This window comes from Pongo pygmaeus, chromosome X (genome assembly GCF_028885625.2).
Source record: "Pongo pygmaeus isolate AG05252 chromosome X, NHGRI_mPonPyg2-v2.0_pri, whole genome shotgun sequence".
Lineage (NCBI taxonomy): Eukaryota > Metazoa > Chordata > Mammalia > Primates > Hominidae > Pongo > Pongo pygmaeus.
Window position 1 is genome coordinate 55,853,065 of NC_072396.2, and position 15,876 is coordinate 55,868,940.

A 15,876-nucleotide genomic window follows, 5' to 3' on the forward strand; every position below is an offset into this window, starting at 1 on the left:
TTAGGCTTTGGGAGCCCACCACTTGCACCAGTGTGTCCTGGATGCTGGACATGGAGTCGAAGGAGGTTATTTTGGAGCTTTGAGATTTAATGACTGCCCTGCTGGGTTTCAGACTTACTTGGGGCCTGTAGCCCCCTTTTTTTGTCCCATTTCCCCATTTTGGTATGGGAATGTATACCCAATGCCTGGTACCACCATTGTATCTTGGGAGTAAATAAATTGTTTTTTATCTCACAGGCTCATAGGTGGAAGGAACTCATCTCCAGATGAAAGTTGGGACTTTTGAGTTGATGCTGGAATGAGTGAAGACTTTGGGAGACTATTGTGAAGGCATGATTATATTTTGAAATGTGAGAAGGACATGAAATTTGGGGGGCTAGAGGGGGAATGATATGGTTTTGATGTTTATCCCCTCTAAATCTCATGTTGAAATGGGATTCCCAGTGTTGGAGGTGGGCCCTGGTGGGAGGTGATTAGATCATTGGGGCAGATGCCTCATGAATTGTTTAACACCATCCTCTTGGTGATAAGCAAGTTCTCACTCATTTAGTTCACACAAGATCTGGTTATTTAACAGTCCAGGATCTCCCCACTTTCTTCTCTTGCTCCCTCTTGCCATGTGATATGCCTGTTCCTTCTTTGCCTTCCAACATGATTATAAGCTTCCTGAGGCCTCCCCAGAAGCAGATGCGAGCACCATGCTTCCTGTGCAGCCTGCAGAACTATGGGCCAATTAAACCTCTTTTCATTGTAAATAACTCAGCCTCAAGTACTTATGGCAAAAACAAAATTGGTCTAACACAATCTATCTGTGGGATTTTTGGAGACATAACTTTTCTTCTTTTTGAATAAATATCTAGGAGAGGGATTGCTAGATCATATAACCAATGTATATTTAAGTCTATGCAATGAATTGAATGTGTCCCCACCAAATTCATATGTTGAAATCTCAATGGGATGGTATTAAAAGATGGGATATTTGGGAGGTAATTAGGTATTGAGGGTGGGACCCTCATGAATGGGATTAGTGCCCATATAAAAGGGACCCTAGAGAGCTCTGTTACCCTCTTTCCACTATCTGAGTTTATGATCAGAAGTCAACTGTCTGAAACCCAGAAGAAAGCTCTGACCAGAACTCTAATATCCTGGAACCCTGATTTCAAACTTCTAGTCCCTAGAACTGTGAGAAGTAAGTTTCTGTTGTTTATAAGCCATCTACTCTATGATATTTTGTTATAGCAACCTGAATGGACTAAGACAGTTTATTAGAAATTGCCAAACTGTTTTCCAAAGTGTCTCTGTCATTTTACATTCCCACCAGCAATGTGTAAGAGTGTTAGTTGCACTGTATCCTAGGTAGTACTTGGTATTGTCAGTTTTAAAAAAATATATTTTTCTTCACATTTTAGGTGTTGAGAGATTTTAATATTAATGGATGTTGAATCTTATTAAATGCTTTTTTTCTCATTTACTGAGATTATCATATAACATGCAAATGTGAAGGAACCCTGAATTTTCAATATAAGCCTCATTTCCTCATTCTACTTTTGTATTTTTAATATATTACTGAATTCAATTAGCCAATATTTTTGAGAATTTTTGTGTGAGTATTCATAAGAAATATTGGTGTGTAGTTTCTTTCATTTATTTGTAATGTCTTTATATTGTTTTGTATCAGAGTAATGATGAATTCATAAAATTAGTTGGGAAGTATATTAGGGTTTTCTAGAGGGACAGAACTAATAGAATAGGTGTATATGTGAAGGAAAGCTTATTAAAGAGTATTGACTCACACAGTCACAAGGTAAAACCCCAAAATAGGCCATTTATTTGCAGGCTGAGGAGCAAGGAAGCCAGTCTGAGTCCAAAAACCTCAAAAGTAGGAAAGCCAACAGTGCAGCCTTCAGTCTGTGGCTGAAGGCCCAAGAGCCCCTGGCAAACCACTGGTGTAAATCTGAGTATAAAAGCTGAAGAACTTGAAGTCTGATGTTTAAGGGCAGGAAACATTCAGCATGGGAGAAAGATGAAGGCTGGAAGACTCAGCAAGTCCACTCCTTCCACCTTCTTCTGCCTGCTTTTTTTTTCTAGCTGCACTGGCAGCTGATTAGATGGTGCCCACCCAGATTGAGGGTGGGTCTGCCTCTCTCAGTCCACTGACTCAAATGTTAACCTCCATTGGCAACACCCTCACAGACACGCCCAAGAACAATACTTTGCATCCTTCAATCTAATCAATTTGACACTCTATATTAATCATCACAGGAAATATTTTTGTCTGTTCCATTTTCTTGAAGAGTTGGGGTGAATTGTCAATATTTCTTCTTTAGGGGTTTAACAGAAGCCATTTATGCCTGGCATTATTTTGCTGGGACTTCAAAAAATGTGGATTAACAGAAAGACGTTGAAACCCTAAATAGACAAATATCAACTTCTGAAATGAAATCAGCAATAAAGAACCTACCAACCAAAAAATGCTCTGGATCACGTGGACAGTTACATTCTACCAGATGTACAAAAAAGAACTGATACCAATCCTACTGAAACTATTCCAAAAAAATCGAGGAGGAGGAGGGTTTCCTCCCTAACTCATTCTATGAAGCCAGCGTCAGCCTGATACCAAAATTTTGCAGAGACACAATGAAAAAAGAGAAATTCAGACCATTATCCCTCATGAGCATAGATGCAAAAATCCTCAACAAAATACTAGGAAATCAAATGCAGCAGCACATCAAAAAGTTAATATACCATGATCAAGTAGGCTTTATTCCTGGAATGCAAGGCTGCTTCAACATATGCAAATTAATAAATATGATTCACTACACAAACAGAACTAAAAACAAAAACCATATGATCATCTCAATAGATGCAGAAAAAGGTTTGATAAAATCCAACATTGGAGGAGCCAAGATGGCCGAATAGAAACAGCTCCGGTCTACAGCTTCCAGCATGAGCAACGCACAAGACAGGTGATTTCTGCATTTCCATCTGAGGTACCGGGTTCATCTCACCAGGGAGTGCCAGACAGTGGGCGCAGGACAGTGGGTGCAGCGCACTGTGTGCCAGCCAAAGCAGGGCGAGGCATTGCCTCACTCGGGAAGTGCAAGGGGTCAGGGAGTTCCCTTTCCTGGTCAAGGAAAGGGGTGACAGACAGCGCCTGGAAAATTGGGCCACTCCCACCCAAATACTGCGCTTTTCCGACGGGCTTAGGAAACTGTGCACCAGGAGATTATACGCCGCACCTGGCTTGGAGGGTCCTACGCCCACAGAGTCTTGCTGATTGCTAGCACAGCAGTCTGAGATCAAACTATAAGGCGGCAGTGAGGCTGGGGGAGGGGTGCCCACCATTGCCTAGGCTTGCTTAGGTAAACAAAGCAGCCTGGAAGGTCGAACTGGGTGGAGCCCACCACAGCTCAAGGAGGCCTGCCTGCCTCTGTAGGCTCCACCTCTGGGGGCAGGGCACAGACAAAAAGACAGTGGTAACCTCTGCAGACTTAAATGTCCCTGTCTGACAGCTGTGAGGAGAGCAGTGGTTCTCCCAGCACGCAGCTGGAGATCTGAGAACAGGCAGACTGCCTCCTCAAGTGGGTCCCTGAGCCCTGACCCCCTAGCAGCCTAACTGGGAGGCACTCCCCAGTAGGGGCAGACTGACACCTCACACGGCGGGTACTCCTCTGAGACAAAACCTCCAGAGGAACGATCAGACAGCAGCATTCGCGGATCATGAAAATCCGCGGTTCTGCAGACACCGCTGCTGATACCCAGGCAAACAGGGTCTGGAGTGGACCTCTAGCAAACTCCAACGGACCTGCAGCTGAGGGTCCTGTCTGTTAGAAGGAAAACTAACAAACAGAAAGGACATCCACACCAAAAACCAATCTGTACATCACCATCATCAAAGACCAAAAGTAGATAAAACCACAAAGATGGGGAAAAAACAGAGCAGAAAAACTGGAAACTCTAAAAAGCAGAGTGCCTCTCCTCCTCCAAAGGAGCACAACTCCTCACCAGCAACGGAACAAAGCTGGACAGAGAATGACTTTGACGAGTTGAGAGAAGAAGGCTTCAGATGATCAAACTACTCCAAGCTACAGGAGGAAATTCAAACCAAAGGCAAAGAAGTTGAAAACTTTGAAAAAAATTTAGACGAGTGTATAACTAGAATAACCAATACGGAGAAGTGCTTAAAGGAGCTGATGGAGCTGAAAGCCAAGGCTCGAGAACTACGTGAAGAATTCAGAAGCCTCAGGAGCCGATGTGATCAACTGGAAGAAAGGGTATCAGTGATGGAAGATGAAATGAATGAAATGAAGCGAGAAGGGAAGTTTAGAGAAAAAAGAATGAAAAGAAATGAACAAAGCCTCCAAGAAATATGGGACTATGTGAAAAGATCAAATCTACATCTGATTGGTGTACCTGAAAGTGACAGGGAGAATGGAACCAAGCTGGAAAACACTCTGCAGGATATTATCCAGGAGAACTTCCCCAATCTAGCAAGGCAGGCCAACATTCAGATTCAGGAAATACAGAGAACGCCACAAAGATACTCCTCGAGAAGAGCAACTCCAAGACACATAATTGTCAGATTCACCAAAGTTGAAATGAAGGAAAAAATGTTAAGGGCAGCCGGAGAGAAAGGTTGGGTTACCCACAAAGGGAAGCCCATCAGACTAACAGCGGATCTCTCAGCAGAAACTCTACAAGCCAGAAGAGAGTGGGGGCCAATATTCAACATTCCTAAAGAAAAGAATTTTCAACCCAGAATTTCATATCCAGCCAAACTAAGCTTCATAAGTGAAGGAGAAATAAAATACTTTACAGACAAGCAAGTGCTGAGAGATTTTGTCACCACCAGGCCTGCCCTAAAAGAGCTCCTGAAGGAAGCACTAAACATTGAAAGACACAACCGGTACCAGCCACTGCAAAATAATGCCAAAATGTAAAGACCATCAAGACTGGGAAGAAACTGCATCAAGTAATGAGCAAAATAACCAGCTAACATCATAATGACAGGATCACATTCACATATAACAATATTAACTGTAAATGTAAATGGACTAAATGCTCTAATTAAAAGATACAGACTGGCAAATTTGATAAAGAGTCAAGACCCATCAGTGTGCTGTATTCAGAAAATCCATCTCATGTGCAGAGACACACATAGGATCAAAATAAAGGGATGGAGGAAGATCTACCAAGCAAATGGAAAACAAAAAAAAGGCAGGGGTTGCAATCCTAGTCTTTGATAAAACAGACTTTAAACCAACAAAGATCAAAAGAGACAAAGAAGGCCATTACATAATAGTAAAGGGATTAATTCAACAAGAAGAGCTAGCTATCCTAAATATATATGCACCCAATACAGGAGCACCCAGATTCATAAAGCAAGTCCTTAGTGACCTACAAAGAGACTTAGACTCCCACACAATAATAATGGGAGACTTTAACACCCCACTGGCAACAGTAGACAGATCAATGAGACAGAAATTTAACAAGGATATCCAGAAATTGAACTCAGCTCTGCACCAAGCAGACCTAATAGACATCTACAGAACTCTCCACCCCAAATCAATAGAATATACATTTTTTTCAGCACCACACCACACTTATTCCAAAATTGACCACATAGCTGGAAGTAAAGCACTCCTCAGCAAATGTAAAAGAACAGAAATTATAACAAACTGTCTCTCAGACCATAGTGCAATCAAACTAGAACTCAGGGCTAAGAAACTCACTCAAAATCACTCAACTACATGGAAACTGAACAACCTGCTCCTGAATGACTACTGGGTACATAACGAAATGAAGGCAGAAATAAAGATGTTCTTTGAAACCAATGAGAACAAAGACACAACATACCAGAATCTCTGGGACACATTCAAAGCAGTGTGTGAGGGAAATTTATAGCACTAAATGCCCACAAGAGAGAAAGCAGGAAAGATCCAAAATTGACACCCTAATGTCACAATTAAAAGAACCAGAAAAGCAAGAGCAAACACATTCAAAAGCTAGCAGAAGGCAAGAAATAGCTGAAATCAGAGCAGAACTGAAGGAAATAGAGACACAAAAAAACCTTCATAAAAATCAATGAATCCAGGAGCTGGTGTTTTGAAAAGATCAACAAAATCTATAGACCGCTAGCAAGACTAATAAAGAAGAAAAGAGAGGAGAATCAAGTAGACGAAATAAAAAATGATAAAGAGGATATCACCACCGATCCCATAGAAATACAAACTACCATCAGAGAATATTACAAACACCTCTACGCAAATAAACTAGAAAATCTAGAAGAAGTGGATAAATTCCTCAATACATACACCCTACCAAGACTAAACCACGAAGAAGTTGAATCTCTGAATAGACCAATAACAGGATCTGAAATTGTGGCAATAATCAATAGCTTACCAACCAAAAAAAGTCCAGGACCAGATGATTTCACAGCCGAATTCTACCAGAGGTACAAGGAGGAGCTGGTACCATTCATTCTGAAATTATTCCAATCAATAGAAAAAGAGGGAATCCTCCCTAACTCATTTTATGAGGCCAGCATCATCCTGATACCAAAGCCTGGCAGAGGCACAACAAAAAAAGAGAATTTTAGACCAATTCCTTGATGAACATTGATGCAAAAATCCTCAATAAAATACTGGCAAACAGAATCCAGCAGCACATCAAAAAGCTTATCCACCATGATCAAGTTGGCTTCATCCCTGGGATGCAAGGCTGGTTCAACATATGCAAATCAATAAACGTAATCCAGCATATAAAGAGAACTAAAGACAAAAACCACATGATTATCTCAATAGATGCAGAAAAGGCCTTTGACAGAATTCAACAACCTTCATGCTAAAAACTCTCAATAAATTAGGTATTGATGGGACGTATCTCAAAATAATAAGAGCTATCTATGTCAAACTCACAGCCAATATCATACTGAATGGGCAAAAACTGGAAGCATTCCCTTTGAAAACTGGCACAAGACAGGGATGCCCTCTCTCACCACTCCTATTCAACATAGTGTTGGAAGTTCTGGCCAGGGCTATTAGGCAAGAGAAGGAAATAAAGGGTATTCAATTAGGAAAAGAGGAAGTCAAATTGTCCCTGTTTGCAGATGACTTGATTGTATATCTAGAAAACTCCATTGTCTCAGCCCAAAATCTCCTTAAGCTGATAAGCAACTTCAGCAAAGTCTCAGGATATAAAATCAATGTACAAAAATCACAAGCATTCTTATACACCAATAACAGACAGAGAGCCAAATCATGAGTGAACTTCCATTCACAATTACTTCGAAGAGAATAAAATACCTAGGAATCCAACTTACAAGGGACGTGAGGGACCTCTTCCAGGAGAACTACAAACCACTGCTCAAGGAAATAAAAGAGGATACTAAGAAATGGAAGAACATTCCATGCTCATAGGTAGGAAGAATCAATATAGTGAAAATGGCCATACTGCCCAAGGTAATTTATAGATTCAATGCCATCCCCATCAAGCTACGAATGACTTTCTTCACTGAATTGGAAAAAAACTACTTTAAAGTTCATATGGAACCAAAAAAGAGCCCGCATCGCCAAGTCAATCCTAAGCCAAAAGAACAAAGCCAGAGGCATCACGCTACCTGACTTCAAACTATACTACAAGGCTACAGTAGCCAAAACAACATTGTACTGGTACCAAAACAGAGATATACTTCAATGGAACAGAACAGAGCCCTCAGAAATAATGCTGCATATCTACAACCATCTGATCTTTGACAAACCTGAGAAAAACAAGAAATGGGGAGAGGATTCCCTATTTAATAAATGGTGCTGGGAAAACTGGCTAGCCATATGTAGAAAGCTGAAACTGGATCCCTTCCTTACACCTTACAGAAAAATTAATTCAAGATGGATGAAAGACTTAAATGTTAGACCTAAAACCATAAAAACCCTAGAAGAAAACCTAGGCATTACCATTCAGGACATAGGCATGGGCAAGGACTTCATGTCTAAAACACCAAAAGCAATGGCAACAAAAGCCAAAATTGACAAATGGGATCTAATTAAACTCAAGAGCTTCTGCACAGCAAAAGAAACTACTATCAGAGTGAACAGGCAACCTACAAAATGGGAGAATATTTTCACAACCTACTCGTCTGACAAAGAGCTAATATCCAGAATCTACAATGAACTCAAACAAATTTATAAGAGAAAAACAAGCAACCCCATCAACAAGTGGGCAAAGGATATGAACAGACACTTCTCAAAAGAAGACATTTATGCAGCTAAAAAACACATGAAAAAATGCTCATCATCACTGGCCATCAGAGAAATGCAAATCAAAACCACAATGAGATACCATCTTACACCAGTTAGAACGGCAATCATGAAAAAGTCAGGAAACAACAGATGCTGGAGAGGATGTGGAGAAATAGGAACACTTTTACACTGTTGGTGGGACTGTAAACTAATTTAACCATTGTGGAAGTCAGTGTGGCGATTCCTCAGGGATCTAGAACTAGAAATACCATTTGACCCAGCAATCCCATTACTGGGTATATACCCAAGGGATTATAAATCATGCTGCTATAAAGACACATGCACACGTATGTTTATTGCGGTACTATTCACAATAGCAAAGACTTGGAACCAACCCAAATCTCCAACAATGATAGACTGGATTAAGAAAGTGTGGCACATATACACCATGGAATCCTATGCAGCCATAAAAAATTAAGAGTTCATGTCCTTTGTAGGGACATGGATGAAACTGGAAACCATCATTCTCAGCAAACTATCGCAAGGACAAAAAACCAAACATTGCATGTTCTCACTCATAGGTGGGAATTGAACAATGAGAACACACGGACACAGGAAGGGGAACATCACACTCTGGGGACTGTTGTGGGGTGAGGGTAGGGGGGAGGAAAGCATTAGGAGATATACCTAATGCTAAATGACGAGTTAATGGGTGCGGCACACCAACATGGCACATGTATACATATGTAACAAACCTACACATTGTGCACATGTACCCTAAAACTTAAAGTATAATAATAATAAAATAAAAAAAAAGAAACTCACTCAAAGACCACACAACTACATTGAAAGTGAACAACATACTCCTCAATGACTTCTGGGCAAATAATGAAATTAAGGCAGTAAACAAGAAGTTCTTTGAAATTAATGAGAACAGAGAGAATGTACCAGAATCTCTGAGTCACAGCTAAAGCAGTGGTAAGAAGGAAATTTATAGCACTGAATGCCCACATTGAAAAGCTAGTAAAATCTGTTTTCGTGCTGCTGATAAAGACATACCTGAGACTGAGAAATTTACAAAAGAAAGAGGTTTAATTGGATTCACAGTTCCACGTGGCTGGGGAGACCTCACAATCATGGCAGAAGGCAAGGAGGAGCAAGTCACATTGTACGTGGATGGTGGCAGACAAAGAGAGAGCTTGTGCAGAGAAACTCCTATTTTTAAAACCGTCATATCTCATGAGACCCATTTTCTGTCACAAGAACAGCAAGGGAAAGACCCACCCCCATGATTCAATTATCTCCCACCGGGTCCCTCCCATAACATGTGGGAATTATGGGAGCTACAAGATGAGATTTGGGTGGGGACACGGAGCCAAACCATATCAGAGCAGATTGGAGACAGGACCTGATATACGGTCATGCACTGTATAACAAACTTTTGGAAAATGATGGAGCACATACATGATGGTCTCAAAAGTTTATAATGGAATTGAAAAATTCCTATTGCCTAGTGACATTGTAGCCCTCATAATGTCATCACTCGGGTGTCTGTGGTGATGCTGGTATAAAAAAACCTACGGAGCTGCCAGTCACATAAAAGTATAGCACATACAAATATGGGCCAGGTGCAGTGGCTAATGCCTGTAATCGCAGCACTTTGGGAGGCTGAGGCAGGCGGACCGCCCGAGGTCAGGAGTTCAAGACCAGCCCAGCCAACATGGTAAAATCCCATCTCCACTAAAAACACAAATAAAAATCAGCCAGGCATGATGGCAGGTGCCTGCAATCCCAGCTACTCTGGAGGCTGAGGCAGGAGAATCGCCTGAACCCCGGAGGCAGAGGTTGCAGTGAGCCAAGATCATGCCATTGCAATCCAGCCAGGGCTACAAGAGTAAAACTCTGTCTTGGAAAAATAAAAAATACAAAAATATAAAAATATGTACAGTACATAATACTTGAATAATAAGCAACCAAGTTTCCGGTTTCTGTATTTACTATATTATAGTTTTTATTGTTACTTTAAAATATACTCCTTCTACTTTCAAAAAAAATAGTTATCTGTAAAACAGACTTAGACAGGTCCTGGAGGAGGTATTCCAGAAGAAGGCCTTGTTATCATACAGTAAATTGGTACCAGTGAAAGATACCTGAAAATGTGGAAGCGACATTGGGACTGGGTAACAGGCAGAGGTTGGAACAGTTTGGAGGGCACAGAAGAAGACAGGAAAATGTGGAAAAATTTGGAACTCCATAGAGACTTGTTGAATGGCTTTGACCAAAATGCTGATAATGATATGGACAATGAAATCCAGGCTGAGGTGGTCTCAGATGGAGATGAGGAACTTGTTGGGAATCGGAGCAAAGGTGACTCGTGTTATGTTTTAGCAAAGAGACTGGAGGCATTTTGCCCCTGCCTTAGAGATTTGTGGAACTTTGAACTTGAGAGAGATGATTTAGGGTATCTGGTGGAAGAAATTTCTAAGCAGCAAAGCATTCAAGAGGTGACTTGGGTGCTGTTAAAAGCATGCAGTTTTAAAAGGGAAACAGAGCACAAAAGTTCAGAAAATTTGCAGCCTGATGATGCAGAAGAGAAAAATCCATTTTTTTTGAGAAAATTCAAGCCAGCTACATAAATTTGCATAAGTAGCAAGGGGCCCAATGTGAATCCCCAAGACCATGGGGAAAATGTCTCTAGGCCATGTCAGAGACCTTGATGGCAGTCCCTCCCATCACAGATCTGAAGGCCCAGGAGGAAAAAGTGGTTTCATGGGCTGCGCTCAGTGTTCCTGTGCTGTGTGCAGCCTTGGGACTTAGTGACCTGTGTCCCAGCCACTCCAGCCATGGCTGAAAGGGGCCAACGTAGAGCTCAGGCTGTTACTTTAGAGGGTGGAAGCCCCAAGTCTTGGCAGCTTCCACATGGTGTTGAGCCTGCAAGTGCACAGATCTCAAGAATTGAGGTTTGGGAACCTCCTCCCGGATTTCAGAAGATGTGTGGAAACGCCTGGATGTCCAGGCAGAAGTTTGCTGCAGGGGGAGGGCTCTCATGGAGAACCTCTGCTAGGGCAGTGCAGAAGGGAAATGTGGGGTTGGAGCCCCCACACAGGGTCCCTACTGGGGTACTGCCAAGTAGAGCTGCGAGAAGAGGGCCACCGTCCTCCAGACCCCAGAATAGTAGATCCACCAACAGTTTGCACCATGTGACTGGAAAAGCCACAGACAATGCCAGCCCAGGAAAGCAGCCAGAAGGGGGAGTATACCCTGCAAAGCCACACGGGCAGAGCTGCCCAAGACCATGGAAACCTACCTCCTGCATCAGCATGACCTGGATGTGAGACATGGAGTCAAAGGAGATCATTTTGGAGCTTTAAGATTTGACTGCCCCACTGGATTTCAGACTTGCATGGGGCCTCTAGCCCCTTTGTTTTGGCCAATTTCTCCCATTTGGAATGACTGCATTTACCCACTGTCTGTACCCTCTTGTATCTAGGAAGTAACTAACTTGCTTTTGATTTTATAGGCTTTTGATTTTATAGGTGGAAGGCACTTGCCTTGTCTTGGATGAGCCTTTGAACTGTGGACTTTTGAGTTAATGCTGAAATGAGTTGAGACTTTAGGGGACTGTTAGGAAGGCATGACTGGTTTTAGAATGTGAAGATATAAGATTTGGGAGGCACCAGGGGCTGAAGGATATGGTTTGGCTCTGTGTAAGATGTGACTTGCTCCCCCTTGCCTTCTGGCATGATTGTGAAGCCTCTCCAGCCACATGGAACTGTGAGTCCAATTAAAATTCTTTCTTTTGTAAACTAAAAAAAAAAAAAAGAAAAGCTAGTAAAATCTCAGATCAACAGCCTACCATCACAACTAAAAGAACTAGAAAACCAAGAGCAAACAAACCCCAAAGCTAGCAGAAGACAAGAAATAAACAAGCTCAGAGTGTAAATGGAGAAAGAGACATGAAAAACCCTTCAGAAAATGGATGAATCCAGGAGCTAGTTTTCTGAAAAAATTAGTAAAATATATAGACTGCTCCTAGACTAATGAAGAAGAAAGGAGGGAAGAATCAAATAGACACAATAAAAAATGATAAATGGGATATCACCATTGACCCCACAGAAATACAAACAACCATCAGAGAGTACTATAAACACCTCTATGCAAATAAACTAGTAAATCTAGAAGAAATGGATAAATTCGTGGACACATACACCCTCCCAAGACTGAACCAGATAGAAGTTGAATCCCTGAATAGACCAATAACAAGTTCTGAAATTGAGGCAGTCGTCAATACCCTAGCAACCAAAAAACGCCCAGGACCAGATGGATTTACAACTGAATTCTACCAGAAGTACAAAAAGGAGCTGATACCCTTTCTTCTGAAATTATTCCAAACAATTGAAATGGAGGCACTCCTCCCTAATTCATTCTATGAGGCCAGCATCATCCTGATAACAAACTTGGCAGAGATACAACAAAAATAGAAAACTTCAGGCCAATATCCCTAATGAACACTGATGCAAAAATTCTTAATAAAATACTGGCAAAAAGAATCTACCAGCACATCAAAAAGCTTATCTGCCACCAATAAATTGACTTCATCCCTGGAATGCAATTGCGGCTGGTTCAACATACCCAAATCAATAAACCTAATTTGTCACATAAACAGATCTAAAGACAAAAACCACATGATTATCTCAATAGAGGCTGAAAAGGCCTTGATAAAATTCAACATCTGTTCATGTTAAACGCTTTCAATAAAATAGGTAATGAAGGAGCATGCCTCAAAATAATAAGAGTGATACATGAAAAACCCACAGCCAATATCAAAATGAATGGGCAAAGCTGGAAGCATTCCCCTTGAAAACTGACACAAGATAAGGATGACCTCTCCCACTACTCCTATTCAACATAATATTAAACGTTCTGGCTAGGGCACTCAGGCAAGAGAAAGAAATAAAGTGTATTCAAATAGGAAGAGAGAAAGTCAAACTGTCTTGTGTGCAGATGACATGACAGAAAACTCCATCATCTCATCCCAAAAGCTTCTTCAGCTGATAAGCAACTTCAGCAAAGTCTGAGGATACAAAATCAATATGCAAAAGTCACAAGGATTTCTGTACACCAACAACAGGCAAGCAGAGAGCCGAATCATGAATGAACCCCCATTCAAGATTGCTACAAAAGGAATAAAATACCTAGGAATATAGTTAACAAGGGAAGTGAAAGACCTCTTCAAGGAGAACTACAAACCACTGCTCGAGGAAATTAGAGAGGACATAAACAAATGGAAAAATATTCCATGCTCATGAATAGGAAGAATCAACATTGTGAAACTGGCTATATCGCCCAAAGTAATTTATAGATTCGATGCTGTTCCCATTAAACTACCATTGATATTCTTTGAAGAATTTGAAGAAACTACTTTAAAATTCATATGGAACCAAATAAGAGCCCATACAGCCAAGACAGTCATGCTACCTGACTTCAAAGTATACTACAAGGCTATAGTAACCAAAACAGCATGGTATTGGTACAAAAACAGACACATAGACTGATGGAACAGAATAGAGAACTCAGAAATAGGACCATACATCTACAACAATCTGATTTTTGTCAAACCTGACAAAAACAAACAATGGGGAAAGGATTCCCTATTTAATAAATGGTGTTGAGAGAACTGGCTAACCATATGCAGAAAATTGAAACTGGTCCCCTTTCTTACACCTTATATGAAAATTAATTCAAGATGGATTAAAGACTTAAATGTAAAACCCCAAATTATAAAAACCTTAGAAGAAAACCTCAGCAATACCATTCAGGACATAGGCATGGGCAAAGATTTCATGATGAAATTGCAAAAAGCAACTGCAACAAAAGCCAAAATTGACAAATAGGATCTAATTAAACTAAAGAGCTTTTGCACAGCAAAAGAAACTATCATCAGAGTGAACAGACAACCTAGAGAGTGGGAGAAAATTTTTGCAATCTACCCATCTGACAAAAGTCTAATATCCAGAATCTACAAGGGACTTAAACAAACTTACAAGAAAAAAGCAACCCCATTAAAAAGTAGGCAAAGGACACAGACACTTCTCAAAAGAAGACATTCATGCAGCCAAACAAACATGAAAAATAGCTCAACATCACTGATCATTAGAGAAATGCAAATCAAAACCACAGTGAGATACCATCTTATGCCAGTCATAATGGTGATTATTAAAAAGTCAAGAAACAACAGATGCTAGCGATGTTGCAGAGAAATAGGAACATTTTAACACTGTTAGTGGGAGTGTAAATTAGTTCAACCATTGTGGAAGATGGTGTAGCAATTCCTCAAAGATCTAGAACCAGAAATACCATTTCACCCAGCAATTCCATTACTGAGTATGTAGCCAAAGGAATATAAATCATTCCATTACAAAGATACATGCATACATATGTTCATTGCAGCACTATTCACAAAAGCAAAGACATGGAATCAACCCAAATGCCCATGAATGATAGACTAGATAAAGAAAATGTGGTACATATACACCACAGAATACTATGCAGCCATAGAAAGGAATGAGATCATGTCCCTTCAGGGACATGGATGGAGCTGGAAGCCATTATCCTCAGCAACCTAATTCAGGAACAGAAAATCAAACACTGCATGTTTTCATTTAAAAGTTGGAGCTGAACATGAAAACACATGGACACAGGGAGGGGAACAACACACACTTGGGCCTGTCCTGGGGTGGGAGCGAGGGAGGGAGAGCATTAGAAAAAATACCTGATGCATGCTGGCCTTAATACCTAAGTGATGGGTTGATGGGTGCAGCAAACCACCATGGCACATGTTTACCTAAGTAACAAACCTACACATCCTGCACATGTACCCCAGAATTTAGAATGAAAATTTAAAAATATATATAGTCATTTCAATTGATGCTGAAAGAGCATTTAAGGTTCAACATTCCTTTATAAATAAAAACCTTCATAAATCCAGGGATAGAAGAAATATACCTCAACATCATAAAAGCCATATGTGACAGACTCACAGCTAGTATCATACTGAATAGGGAAAAACTAAAAGCCTTATGGAACATAACAAGGATGCCCACTTTCACCATTTTTATTCAACATAGCACTGGAAATCCTAGCTAGAACAATTCAGGTAAGAGAAAGAAATCAAGGGCATCCAGATTGGAAAGGAAGGAGTCAAAGTATCCTTGTTTGCAGATTATATGATCTTATATTTGGAAAAACCTAAAGGCTCACAAAAAACTATTAGAACTCATGAAAGTATTCAGTAAAGTTGTAAGATATAAAGTCAATATAGAATAATCAGTAGCACTTGTATATGCCAACAGTGAGCAATCTGTAAAACAAATCAAGAAAGGTATCCTATTTACAATAGCCACAAATAAAATAAAATACCTAGTAATTAACTTAACCAAAGAAGTGAAAGATCTCTATAATGAAAACTATAAAACACTAATGAAGGAAATTGAAGAGGACATAGAAAAATGGAAAGATATTTCGTGTTCATGGTTTAGAACACTCAATATTGCTAAAATGTCCTTACTATCCAAAGCAATCTACAGATTCAATGCAATTCCTATCAAAATACCAATGACATTCTTCACAGAAATAGAAA